Below are 14,237 nucleotides of genomic sequence, written 5' to 3'. Positions count from 1 at the left end.
TAATCTTAAGATCTCCCTTTGATGGTAAAAGGTACACATTCTAACCTCAGTAAGGTAAAAATACAAATTAGATATCCTTATCCTGATTTTGTAATGTATATCTATACAACTAGCAAGAGGCTGGTATATAAGTCTTCACTGAATAATAACTATTTCTACTAATGGTTGTATGACTTACTCAAGTCATTTGGTACTTGCTGACCTATAAATAATGGCCAGTATAGTATCTTTCAATTCTAAGATTCTAATATTGAATCTGGTTTTCAGTACATCAATGCTTCAAAGTCTGTCCATTAGTATTAAAATTTAGTAGAGGTCACCATCTAGTGGCTTTGAGTTGAATTGTTCCAAATCTGAAAAGTGATTTTATCAGTGTCAACAGAATGGAACATTGATCAATTCACAATACCTTTTGCAATTTTAAGAATCAGAAGCCCAGCTAATGCCAAATAAAGCTCTTCTGTTCTTGGTACCTTAGAGTATACAGGAGGATGGTTCATGCAATAAGAAGAATTTGACAAAAATATTTTGAGAGACTAATAGGGCACAGAAAACTTGATTAATCATAATAAAATAAACAAAGTGTTGATATTTTCTATGTGTAGCTTATCTTCCAGAAAATCCTATATGTTTTTTTCCCACAATATATGCAGAATTCAACTTCTATCTACTCTGTTGCCTCCCTAGTCCAACAGGACCACCACCTCTGACCCTATCATTCCCACCATTCCCTAACCCTCTATTCCAATACAGTAGCCAAAGTGAACCTTTGAAAATAGAAGTCAAATCACACTATTCTGTTCTAAACCCTCCGCTTCTCCCAGAGCAAAAGAAAACTCCTAAAAATGTTCTTAAAGTTCCAAGTTGACCTGTTCCCAATTATCTTTGCTCATTTTTACCCTTCCTCTGTCTTAGCTCCATCCACGCTACCCTCTTTGCTGTTCCTTCAACATACTGGATATGCTCCTGACTCAGAACCTTGCGTTGGTTGTAACCTATTTCTGAAATTCTTTCCCCAGGTATCTCCGTGGCTAACTTCAGGTTTTCATTCATACGTCACCTTCTTATATAGACTTAACCTGATTACCCTATTTAAAATTTCATCTTAATAATAAAATAAAATAAAATAAAATAAAATAAAATAAAATAAAAATAGATCTAACCCCAACTAATTCCAGAAGAAAAATTAATTCTTTCTAGAAAAAGGTAAACTTACTTAGAGTCTAAAATTGTTTCTACAATGCTTCAGCCATTACTAAGCATAAATAACAAATTACAAAGCATTCCAAGAGACAAGACCAAATGAACAAAAACCAAGAGAACGGCTATATCATAGAAAAATAACCATAAATTATCAAGATATTACAGTTATCAAACACAATTATTAAAATAACCATGAATTCATATGTTAAAGAAAATACATAACAAGTTGAACAATTTCAAGAAAGAATGGGACTTATAAAAATATTTGAATAAAAATATCTGATGAAAATTAGAAAATATTTTAACAGTTATATTAAAAATATGAAATATCAAAACACATGATATGCACTTAAAGCTGTGCTTAGAAGAAAATGTGTACCTTTGGAGGCATAAATTTAAAAAGTAGAAAGGCTGGGGTGCCTATATGGCTCAGTCGGTTAAGTATCTGATTTGATTGCTCTCAAGTCATGAAATCATGGTTTTGTGAGTTTGAGCTCCATGTGGGGCTTTGCAGTGACTGTGCAAAGCCTGCTTGAGATTCTCTCTCTTTTTCTCTCTGCCCATTCCCCACTGGTGCTGTCTTTGTCTCTCTCAAAATAAATTTAAAAACTTAAAAAATTAAAAAAATAAAAAGAAGAAAGGCTGAAAAATCAATTATATAATCTTCCATATCAAAAAGCTAGCAAAAAAAAAAAAACTAAATCAAACACAAGTAAAATGGAATAATACAGTAAATAATAAGAGAAATACATAAGTAAGAGAAATAAATAAGAGAAAGCAGAATGTAAAGACATAGAAAAAAGAAAAGAAACAAAGAGGGAGAATTATCAAAGCCTAATAAAAAGTGGTTTCCATGAAAAAAAATCTAATAAAAAATTGATTAACTGCTGATAAGAATGACCAAATGGGAAGAAGGGAAGGAAGAAGAAAAAGAGAGAGAGAGAATTACCAATATCAGAAATTAACAAGATGGCATTAGAACAGATTATATAGCCAGGTTCATTTGGTTAAGCATCCGACTTAAGCTCAGGTCATGATCTCACAGTTTGTGGGGTTTAGCCCTGCATCAGGCTCTGTGCTGACAGCTCAGAGACTGGACTGCTTCGGATTCTGTGTCTCCCTTTCCCTCTGCTCCTCCCCCCGCCCTCTCTCTCTCTCTTTCTCTCTCTCTCTCCCAAAAATAAAGAAACATTAAAAAAAATTAAAAAGAAGGAAGCCTCAAATAGCAGGCAGTAGGTGAATTTCCTAGTTTGAAAAACTTCTAGCCCGAGGACAGTTTCCAGTCTGAATTATGTGGGCAGGTAAAACACCAACTGAACATCTGCAGTATTTCCAATCTGGAGAAATACAGGACAGAGGTTTTGGCAACCAGAGCTGTTTGAGTATGAGAGAGAAATTTTAGAAAAGAGAATACCAGAGAGAAGGGTCTCAAAATTTTATGGATAAACATATCCTGTAACTGTGCCCAACTCCAGAACCACACTGCATGTTTCATTTAGAATCACTAGAGAAAATAAAGAAATTAACTGAACCAAACTGAGCCTGAACTGCTTGTTAAAGGACAGGCTTTATAGGTTTTTGTGGTTTGAGTTCCTACTATGTTATTTTCCCATGAAAACAAATGAGAAAAAAAGTAGTCTTCAGGGTAATATAGCCAAATCCAAAAGCCCATTCTAAATGTTAAAGATACAATATGAAATTACTTGACATATGAAGAAACAGGAAAATGTGACCCATTCTCAGGAGAAAAGGTAGTCAACAAAGGCATAGCCTGGAGGCATCACAATCCTGGACTTCAAACTATATTACGAAGCTGTAATCATCAAGACAGTATGGTACTGGCACAAGAACAGACACTCAGATCAATGGAACGGAATACAGCACCCAGAAATGGACCCACTAATCTTTGGGTATGGCCCAGCCATATGGCCAGCTAATCTTTGACAACCAGGAATGAATATCCAATGGAATAAAGACAGTCTCTTCAGCAAGTGGTGCTGGGAAAACTGGACAGCAACATGCAGAAAAATGAACCTGGACCACTTTCTTACACCATCCACAAAAATAAACTCAAAATGGATGAAAGGCCTAAACATAAGACTGGAAACCATCAAAATCCTTGAGGAGAAAGTAGGCAAAAACCACTTTGAACTTGACTGCAGCAACTTCTTACTCAACATGTCTCAGGAAACAAGGGAAACAAAAGCAAAATTGAATTATTGGGACCTCATCAAAATAAAAACTTCTGCACAGCAAAGGAAACAATCAACAAAACTAAAAGGCAGCTGATGGAATGGGAGAAAATGTTTGCAAATGACATATTAGATAAAGGGTTAGTATCCAAAATCTATAAAGAACTTCTCAAACTCAACACCCAAAAAACAAATAATCCAGTGAAGAAATGGGCAAAAGACATGATTAGACACTTCTCCAAAGAAGACACCCAGATGGCCAATTGACACATGAAAAAATGCTCAACATCACTCATCATCAGGGAAATACAAATCAAAACCACAATGAGATACCACCTCACACCTGTTAGAATGGCTAACATTAACAACTCAGGCAACGACAGATGTTGGTGAGGATGCGGAGAAAGAGGATCTCTTTTGCACTGTTGGTGGGAATGCAAGCTGGTGCAGCCACTCTGGAAAACAGTATGGAGGTTCCTCAAAAACTAAAAATAGAGCTACCCTATGACCCAGCAATTGCACTACTAGGCATTTATCCACGGGATTCAGATGTGCTGTTTCGAAGGGACATATGCACCCCCATGTTTATAGCAGCACTATCAACAATAGCCAAAGTATGGAAAGAGCCCAAATGTCCATCGATGGATGAATGGATAAAGATGTATATATATACAATGGAGTATTACTAGGCAATCAAAAAGAATGAAATTTTGCCATTTGCAACTACATGGATGGAACTAGAGGGTATTATGCTAAGCAAAATTAGAAAAAGTCAGAGTGGCTAAAATGAACAAATCAGAAGACTATAGATGCTGGAGAGGATGTGGAAAAATGGGAACCCTCTTGCACTGTTGGAAATGCAAACTGGTGTAGCCACTCTTGAAAACAGTGTGGAGGTTCCTCAAAAAATTAAAAATAGATCTACCCTATGACCCAGCAATAGCACTGCTAGGAACTTACCCAAGTGATACAGAAGTGCTGATGCTTAGGGGCACTTGTACCCCAATGTTTATAGCAACACTTTCAACAATAGCCAAATTATGGAAAGAGCCTAAATGTCCAACAACTGATGAATGGATAAAGAAATTGTGGTTTATATACACAATGGAATACTACGTGGCAATGAGAAAGAACAAAATATAGCCTTTTGTAGCAACATGGATGGAATTGGAGAGTGTTATGCTAAGTGAAATAAGCCATACAGAGAAAGACAGATACCATATGGTTTCACTCTTATGTGGATCCTGAGAAACTTAACAGAAGACCATGGGGGAGGGGAAGGGGAAAAAAAAAAAAGTGAGAAAGGGAGGGAGCCAAACCATAAGAGACTTAAAAACTGAGAACAAACTGAGGGTTGATGGTGGGTGTGAGGGAGGGGAGGGTGGGTGATGGGTATTGAGGAGGGCACCTGTTGGGATGAGCACTGGGTGTTGCATGGAAACCAATTTGACAATAAATTTCATATTAAAAATAAATAAATAAATACTACAATATAAAAAAAAGAAAAAGACAAATATCATATGACTTCACTCATGTGAGGACTTTAAGGTACAATACAGATGAACATAAAGGAAGGGAAGCAAAAATAATATAAAAACAGGGAGGGAGACAAAACATAAGAGACTCTTAAATATAGACAACAAACTGAGGGCTGCTGGAGGGGATGGGGGTGAAGGGATGGCTAAATGGGAAAAGGGGTATTAAGGAAGACACTTGTTGGGATGAGCACTGGATGTTATACGTAGGGGATGAATTACTGGATTCTACTCCTGAAATCATTATTGCACTAGATGCTAACTAACTTGGATATAAATTAAAAAATAAAAATAAATAATAATAAACAAACGACATAGCCTAAAATGCCCAGATGTTGGAATTAGCACACAAAAAATTTAAAGCAACTTGTATATTTATGTTCAATGATGTGAAGGACAGTGTTCATAAAGAATGAAAAGTCGGAGGAGTGCCTGAGTGGCCCAGACAGTTAAGCTGCTAATTTCAGCTCAGGTCACGATCTCACTGCCCATGAGTTTGAGCCCCCCATGGGGCTCTGTGCTGACAACTCAGAGCCTGGAGCCTGCTTCAGATTCTGTGTCTCCCTCTATCTCTGCCCCTCCCCTGCCCACTCTGCCTTTCTCTCTCTCTCTCAAAAATAAACATTAAAAAAAACTTTTTTTTAAAAAAAGAGTGAAAAGTGAGAAATATCAACAGAAAATACAAATTCTAAGAAAGAACCAAATGGAACTAAAAAGAACATCAAAACTAAAAAAAAAAAAAAAAAAAAAAAAAATCACTCAATGAGTCTAACATTACACTTAAGATGACAATGAAAAGATTCAATAAACTTAGAAATAGGTTAATAGACGGGGCACCTGGGTGGCTCAGTTGGTTAAGCGGTCGACTTCGGCTCAGGTCATGATCTCACGGTTCATGGGTTCGAGCCCCGCATGGGCTCTGTGCTGACGGCTCAGAGCCTGGAACCTGCTTCAGATTCTGTGTCTCCCTCTCTCTCTGCCCCTCCCCTGTTCACACTGTCTCTCTCTGTCTCTCAAAAATAAATAAATGTAAAAAAAAATTTAAAAAAAAAAGAAATAGGTTAATAGAAATTATCCATCTTGAAAAAGAGAAGAGCCTCAGGGAACTATGGAACAATTTACAAATATTTAATATAATGGAGCTAAAAACTAATTGAAGAAATAAGACTGAAATTTTCAAACTTAATGAAAGAAATGAGTTTACAGATTCAAGAGTCTTGAAATATCAAGCAGGAAATATGTAAAGAACTGTACACAGGCACATCATAATCAAACAGCTGGAGATCAAAGGTAAACTGGCAGCAGCCAAATTAAAAATTAAAATGACATAATTACATTCAGAAAAACAATTATTTGAACAACTACTAATCCCCAATTGGATACCATCATATTTCAAAGCAACAAAAAAATCAATCAAACTATATTTTCTATATCTTGAAAATTATCTGTTAAGAATAATGGAGAAATAAATAATCTTCCAGGTTTAGAGAAAAACTCATGACTAGCAGAACTACATTAAAAGCTTTGCTAACATGGATGGAACTGGAGAGTGTTATGCTAAGTGAAATAAGCCATACAGAGAAAGACAGATACCATATGGTTTCACTCCTATGTGGATCCTGGGAAACTTAACAGAAACCCATGGGGGAGGGGAAGGAAAAAAAAAAAAAAGAGGTTAGAGTGGAAGAGAGCCAAAGCATAAGACTCTTAAAAACTGAGAACAAACTGAGGGTTGATGGGGGGTGGGAGGGGAGGGAGGGTGGGTGAAGGGTATTAAGGAGGGCACCTGTTGGGATGAGCCCTGGGTGTTGTATGGAAACCAATTTGACAATAAACTTCATATATTGAAAAAAAAAAATCTCAAATGAAAAAAATAAAAATAAAAAAAATAAAAGCTTTGCTAAAGGAAACCCTTAGATTGAGGGGAATGATATCAGCTAAAAGACTTAGAGCTTCAGGAAGAAATAAAGAACATCAGAAATAGTATCAGTATAAATATAAAAGACTATTTTCTTTTAATTTCTTTAAAATAAGCACAAACACAGTAGATAGGTGATACCTAGATATACAGATTAGACTTAAAAGTTTTTAAATCTGCTCAGCAAAAGACACTTTAGAAAATAAATAAGCAAGCCACAGACAGGTAGCAAACATTTACAAGCCACATTACAGGTAATAAACATTGCCTGGATGGTGTGTTGGTTAAGCTTCGGATTCTTTTTTTTTTTTTTTTTTTTTTTTTTTCACATTTCTGTATTTTGAGAGGCAGAGAGAGACAGAGCATGAGTGGGGGAGGGGCAGAAAGAGAGGGAGACAGAATCTGAAGCAGGCTCCAGGCTCTGAGCTGTCAGCACAGAGCCTGACACGGGGCTTGAACTCACGAGCTGTGAGATCATGAGCTGTGAGATCATGACCCGAGCCTAAGTCGGACACTTAACTGACTGAACCACCCAGGTGCCCCAAGCTTTGGATTCTTGATTTCAGCTTCATCTTTCAAGCCCCACATAGGGCTCTATCTGCTTCAGATTTTCTCTCTCTTCCTCTTTCTCTGCCCCACCTCCCTCTCTCTTCAAAATAAATAAATAAACTTAAAAAAAAAAAAAAAACTTTGCAAATATATATCTGACAACTGACTGACACCAGAATATATAAAGGACTTTTATAATCAATAATAAAAAGACAGAAGAAGGGGAAGGGGAAGGGGAAGGGGAAGGGGAAGGAGGAGAAGGAGAAGGAGAAGAAGGAAAAAGATAAAGAAAATAAAAATGCGCCAAAGAAATGAACAGATTCTTCTTCAAAATATATATTCAAATTCCCATAAGCACAAGAGAAGATGTTCAATGTCACAATCAGCAAATTTTTGTCTTTAAAGGCCCAGGGAGCAAATATTTTTGGCTTTTCAGGTCATAAGTTATTGAAACTACTCAACTCTATTATTGTAGCACAAAACATCATAAACACACAATTGTCCCAATAAAACTTTATTTATAAAAACAAGTCATGCATCATATTTAGCCAGTAAGCCATACTTTGCCAATCTCTGCTCACCATCATCAGGCATCAGGAAGATACAAACTAAAACCACAATAAGATAAAACTAAATACTGACCAGAAAGGCTACAATATAAAGGGTTGAAAACAAAAAAAAAGAGCTATGGGAAAAGATCTGAAGCAACTGGAGCCCTCATATATTTTTGCAAAAAGTAAATTGCATAACCACTTTGGAAAAAGGCCTGACAATTTTCTATAAAACCAAACCTACACTAAAGCTATGACCAGCTCTTCCACTTCTAGGAAGTTACGAAGAATAATGAAAACATGTATCAACAAAAGATTCTTACAAGAATATCTGTTACAGCTCTATTCTTATAGCCAAAAAAGTAAATCCTATATTATTTCATTTATCAGAAGTTCTAGAACAGGCAAAGCTAATCTGTTCTAGAAAAAAAAAAATCAAAATAACGGTTTCTTCTGGGGATGTTGCAGACAGGAACTGACTGGGATGTGGAATTAGGGAACTTTTTAGGTTTGTGATAATATTTAATATCTATGATTGAAGACAGAGTGATTTAGGTGTGTACATGTTTGTAAAAATTCAGCAAATGTTCAGTTACAATCTGTGCACTTCATTACTATTTATTTTACACATTCCATTGTAGGTAAATTTGACTTTAAAAGGAAAAAAACATAAAAAATATTGAATTCTGATTAATGAGATACATGCTGAAGTAATTAGGAAGAAGTATACTGACATCTTCAGCCTACGTTGAAATGTAAGTGAATAGGGGCACCTGGGTGGCTCAGCTGGGTAAGGGGCCGACTTCAGCTCAGGTCATGATCTTGCAGTCTGTGAGTTCGAGCCCTGCATCGGGCTCTGTGCTGGCAGCTCAGAGCCTGGAGACTACTTCGGATTCTGTCTCCCTCTCTCTCTGCCCCTCCCCCCTCTCATGCTCTGTCTCTCTCTGTCTCTCAAAAATAGTAAACATTAAAAAAAAAAAAAAGAAAGAAATGCAAGTGAATAGGTAGGTGAATAAAATAACTATTGTAAGAACCTAAATGATAGGGGCACTAGGGTGGCTCAGTTGGTTGAGCATCTGACTTCAGCCAGGTCATGATGTCACCCTTTGTGAGTTCCAGCCCCGCGTCGGTCTCTGTGCTGACAGCTCAGAGCCTGGAGCCTGCTTCAGATTCTGTGTCTCCCTCTCTCTGCCCCTCCTGACTCGTGCTCTGTCTCTCTCTCTCTCTCTCTCAAAAAATGAAAAAAACATTAAAAAAATAATTTAGAAAAAACATAAATGATAGAACCTAAGGGGTATGTGTATGGGTATTCACTGTAAGCATCCTTTGATGTTTCTCTATATTTGAATATTTTTATAATAAAATGTTGGAAAAACATATGAGAGAGTATCCCAAACAACTTTAAGGCAATATATATGGAAATTTAATTTAAGTGGGAAAAGTTTTAGAAAACACAAACTTCCATAACTCATAGAAGAAAACGCTTCCTAACTTGTTTTATGAGACCAGCCTAACACTAGTACCAAAGCCCGACAAGACTATCGCAAGAAAAGACTATTATAGGCAAATTTCTCTCTTGAATGTAGATACAGGAGTTCTAAGGTCAGGGACCTATTAAACGGTGCAGCCTTCTAGGCTCATGCTTACTGAATCATAATCTCTGATCATGGAGCCCAGTGAGAGATGCATTTTCAAATTTATTTATATAATTCAGATGCAGCTGCTTTAAAGACAACAATTTGTAAACACTTGTTTTTCAAGCTTTCTGGGTAACTGAGATAAGGGAAATAATTGGTAGGCCATTAATGTGCAATGATGCACACGTGTCCAATGATGGACACATGTTTAATTTGTTTTACAAATACAAATTAAAGACACATTTGAAATATAATAACATTGGCTTGCTTTTTAGGAGGAGGGAATATAGAGGACATCATTGGGGTTTGTGTTCAATAAACTCTGACTGTCTCCAGTTTCTCTGAGAACATCCTGCTCCTATCTACAGAGAGTAGACCTGTAACATTTAATTTAATGTATTAAATGTAGACATATTTCTACAGGAAATAGAACTTTCAGCTATTAGCCAAGGTTTTCTCCCCTTGACACTTGACTACCCAATAAATCAGTTCACAACCCTTCATCTCTTCAATTACTTTGGAGAGGATTCGTACGGTTAGCAAGCATGCATAGAAAAAGAAAAAGTTGATCCTTGGAATTTCTAATTGGATTATCAAATATGTAGAATGGATGAAAACCAAATAGGTAAAAACCTTGAAAAACAGTTGCTTTACTGCAATCACTAGATATTTTGAGAGAGATAAGCGTGTTCTGTTTGTTTGCTGGAATTTCAAAATGCTAAGAGTCTAAAGGGCTCAAAAACATACCTTTTTACTCTAAGAACAGTATTGGGAAAAATGAACCATAGTCTACGAGTCATGTCCTTGTCAATGTGGGTTGCCATACAAAATACTATAGCCTGTATGGCTTAAACAACAGGCCTTTATTTCTCTTAGTTCTTTGAGCTAGAAAGTCCAAGATCAAGGTGTCAGCATGATCAGGGTCTGGTGAAAGCTTCATAGCTTGCAGGTGACCTATTTCTCACTGTGACCTCACTTGACCTTTTCTCAGTGCATGCTCACAGAGAGTGGGAGAGAGAGCAATCTCTCTTCCTTTTCTTACCAGGCCATTAAACCTTCCATGTAGCCCCCACCCTCCTGACCTAGTATGTGACTAGTAAGGGACTAGAAGGGATCATCACTCCATCTCTGCTCATGATGAGTTATAGATTGATTTAGGGAATCCCGGAGAAACTGGTATCCATTCTCAGCTTCCTGGGGTCCAAATGCGGTCCAAATGGGGTTTTCCCTCTGAGAAACCCTGGGTGCCTGACAGGCAGAGTAGAAATGGGGATGGTAGACATTGGTACATCTGGGCTTAGGGCACTTGATAAACAGCTTAACCGCAAGAGACTTTCACAACCCTCGGATTATGGGAGAGCATTCAATACTGTTCTATACCACTGAGATAGATGGAAAAGTCCCTGAATAAAAGGCAGCAGTAGACTAGAGGGGACATAAAAAAAAAGGAGAAACCATGCCATTAACAAAATTTGCATAGACCACATGAGCCGGATTCTACAGTAAGAGCCCTCAGCAGTGGAAGCAAGGGAGGAAAGGGCAATGCCCTAAAAACAGATGAGAAATAGTTATTGGTAGATATCAGCAGAGACCAGAACATGAGATCAAGAATCAAAGGCCCTCTCCTTCCAATACCCCTAATAGTCTCTAATGTCCCCACCTGAGGCCCTTTCCAACCTTAGGGAAAGGTCCTACGAAAGAGGAAAACAGGAAGATCTAAAGTCACAAGATTGAACATTATTATGTTAAATCAGGTCAAATTTTTACACTGAAAGTACACAAAACTTCAAAAATATCTGCCATGGGGCGCCTGGGTGGCTCAGTCGGTTAAGCGTCCGACTTCGGCTCAGGTCATGATCTCGCAGCTCGTGAGTTCGAGCCCCGCGTCGGGCTCTGTGCTGACAGCTCAGAGCCTGGAGCCTGTTTCAGATTCTGTGTCTCCCTCTCTCTCTCTGACCCTCCCCCATTCATCCTCTGTCTCTCTCTGTCTCAAAAGTAAATAAACGTTAAAAAAAAAAAATTAAAAAAAAAAAAAAAATAAAAATATCTGCTTCAAGACATTCACCTCTACAGATGTGGTTTGTGTGCTTTTGCTTCTGCATATATGTTGGTAGCATTTCTCCTGAACTCCCTGAAATTGTCCAACTACGCCTTGCTTATATCACTAACACCTAACACATTGACTAATACATAATGGGTGGCCAGTCAATGTAACTAATAAACTAATAGGCTAATTAGAGTATAGAGTAATACTCTATATTTATCTATATATATCTATATATATATAGATATATATATATCTAGATAGATATAGATATATATCTATCTAGTTTAATAGAGTAAACTAATAAACTGATAGGTGAATGAATGAGTGAGTTAATAAGTTAATGTGGGGAAAATGATGATTAACATGTCCTTCCTAGGATTATCTCCTTCTGTGAATCTTCTCTGACTTACAGGAACGGATAAAGCATCATTTTTTTTTTTTTCTCTAAGAAAGATTTTGGGACCATTTTTGCCATTTAAAAAAATTGTATATGTTTACTTATTTACAAGACAGAGAGAGACAGAGAGAGCAAGTGGGAGAGGGGCAGAGAGAGAGGGAGAGAGAGAATCCCAAGTTTAAGGATACGTGTCTACTGTTTCATGGAGGCAGGATGCCGCAAATTTTACAGGTTCTGGTTCCTGCTGCTTTGGTGGGGAATGTTCCCAGAGAAGAAAAATGCATTAAAGAAAGCAAAAGAGAGAAATACAGGTGGCCTTCAGCTGTGTTGTTGGCCTCAAACCAATTTTTTTGCTTCCTCTTGCACTAATGACTGTAATGCTTGTACAACATTAATAAGTCCTAGTGGGTGACTACTATGAAAATGCCAGCTATTATTATTGGTAACAACCTGGTATCATTATCTTATTTTTTAGCATTCATTAAAGTAACCCCCCAAAAACTGATATTTGGAAAACAACTTTCCATACATCTTAAGTGCGTTAAGTTCGAGAAATTTATATAGTTCAATGCGCAAGTTTTCCTTTTCTCAGCAATTCATCTTTATTCTCTAAATTCGAAATTGGACACAATAGCAAATGCATGGTAATGTACTTGATAAGATTTTCAAAATAATATTTTTGCGGAATCAGTGATCAAAATAGATACCAATTTAGATATAAAAAAGAAATAAAATTTAAACGGTCTACATTTATATTTTAGGAAATTTCTACATTTACTATATTTATGTTTAGATTTTTACATTTTACACTTAGTATTTTTTACCCTAGAAGAAATAATGTGATCTTTCATATATTTCCCCCAAATCATCAAACACTATATCTGCTCAACATGGTTGCATTGGTTTTGTTAATGCTTATCAATGTAACACTCCCCTTCCTGGTTTTCATTATTTCCATCTATTTTCCATTGCATTCACCTACTAAGACAAAAAAAACAAAACAAAACAAAACAAAAAAAAAAAACCTAGGAACTATCTTTGAAACAGTAAGTTTGAATTCCTTCTCAAGCACAAATAACACACAAAAAAATCAGTGTTTTTAGGATTGGTAAATAGACTTCAATTAAGCATTGTCTTATTAATTCAGGTTTATTTTATGATCATTACCCATGTTTTAGTCAGTGGCTAGTGATTCCTTTCACTTAAGTAAACCTGAAATTTAACTTCAAATGGTCTGAAAAAAAAAAATAGATCTGGCTTTCACAGATTAATTTTTGTAGTAAGAGCTACTTTACTTTTAATAATTTGTATAGTTAATTTTGTAATGATGAATTTGGTGTAAACAAATTCTAGCTATTTTTCAGTGTGTGTTTAATGCATTCACTTTTCTTATAAATGAAGACAGCAAGCAGTATTGTAACAAATATATATAATTAAGACTCCCACAGTTTTAAGGCTTATTGGCTGTTGGGTTTTCCAAGAATTACTTATTACCAAAGCCATTCTTAACAGTATGCAAACATAATTTACTTTCTTCTTATTTTTTAATGATTATGTTAGGGTGTTCACTAATAACCCTCCTTTCCGGGCCTGAAGCAAACATAAAGGGGTTGATGGTAAAAAAGAAAAAAAAGAAAAGAATTATTTCCCTTCATGCACATTTTTGTGATGGCGGACAGCTAGGTGCTAGGTGAGGTTGTTAGGGACAGTCAATATTGCTGTTCCGTTTCACTGATAGCTCCCAAAGCATCCCCACAAGCACAAAAGAGAGTATGAAATAATTCTCTGAGGGAATTAAAAATCTGTTCTAGACAAAAAATAAGGCTATTGATCTCTTCATAAACTCCATTGATTCCTTTAAATTTTTCTTCTGAATTTAACTGAAATAGTCCCCCTTATTTTTAAAATATCCCTGAATCCAAGAATACTCGTCAATTTACATCTTAGTCCATGTTCCTTAGCATTTTCCTTCTTTAGCCTTGAACAGCTGGTAATTTTGACCTCAGCTCTACTCCATTACTGATATTTAACCAGTAGCTGTGCCTGAACTCAGCCAAAAAGTACTTTTGTATTGTTTCTTTTTTCCTCTGTGATAGGCTTCCTTTTAATGTTATATGTAATGTTATTTCAAGTGAACTTTTTTTATTATAGTTTTTTCTTCCTTTAATTTCACAATAAGATTCCTTATTTTATCTATGACATCACAGT

The 14,237-nt window shown here is 36.3% G+C and overlaps 1 protein-coding gene across 2 annotated transcripts in view; it reads right to left on the bottom strand.

Moving 5' to 3' along the window:
• The window catches only part of MYCT1 (MYC target 1), a 69,677-nt gene that overhangs the window by 11,963 nt on the left and 43,477 nt on the right, over nt 1-14,237 (bottom strand). The gene's annotated exons all lie outside the window — the stretch shown is intronic.

Source organism: Panthera tigris, chromosome B2, assembly GCF_018350195.1.
Source record: "Panthera tigris isolate Pti1 chromosome B2, P.tigris_Pti1_mat1.1, whole genome shotgun sequence".
In the NCBI taxonomy this organism is placed as follows: Eukaryota; Metazoa; Chordata; class Mammalia; order Carnivora; family Felidae; genus Panthera; species Panthera tigris.
Note: the sequence above shows the minus strand (reverse complement) of the source record. Positions and strands in the feature narration are given on the sequence as shown.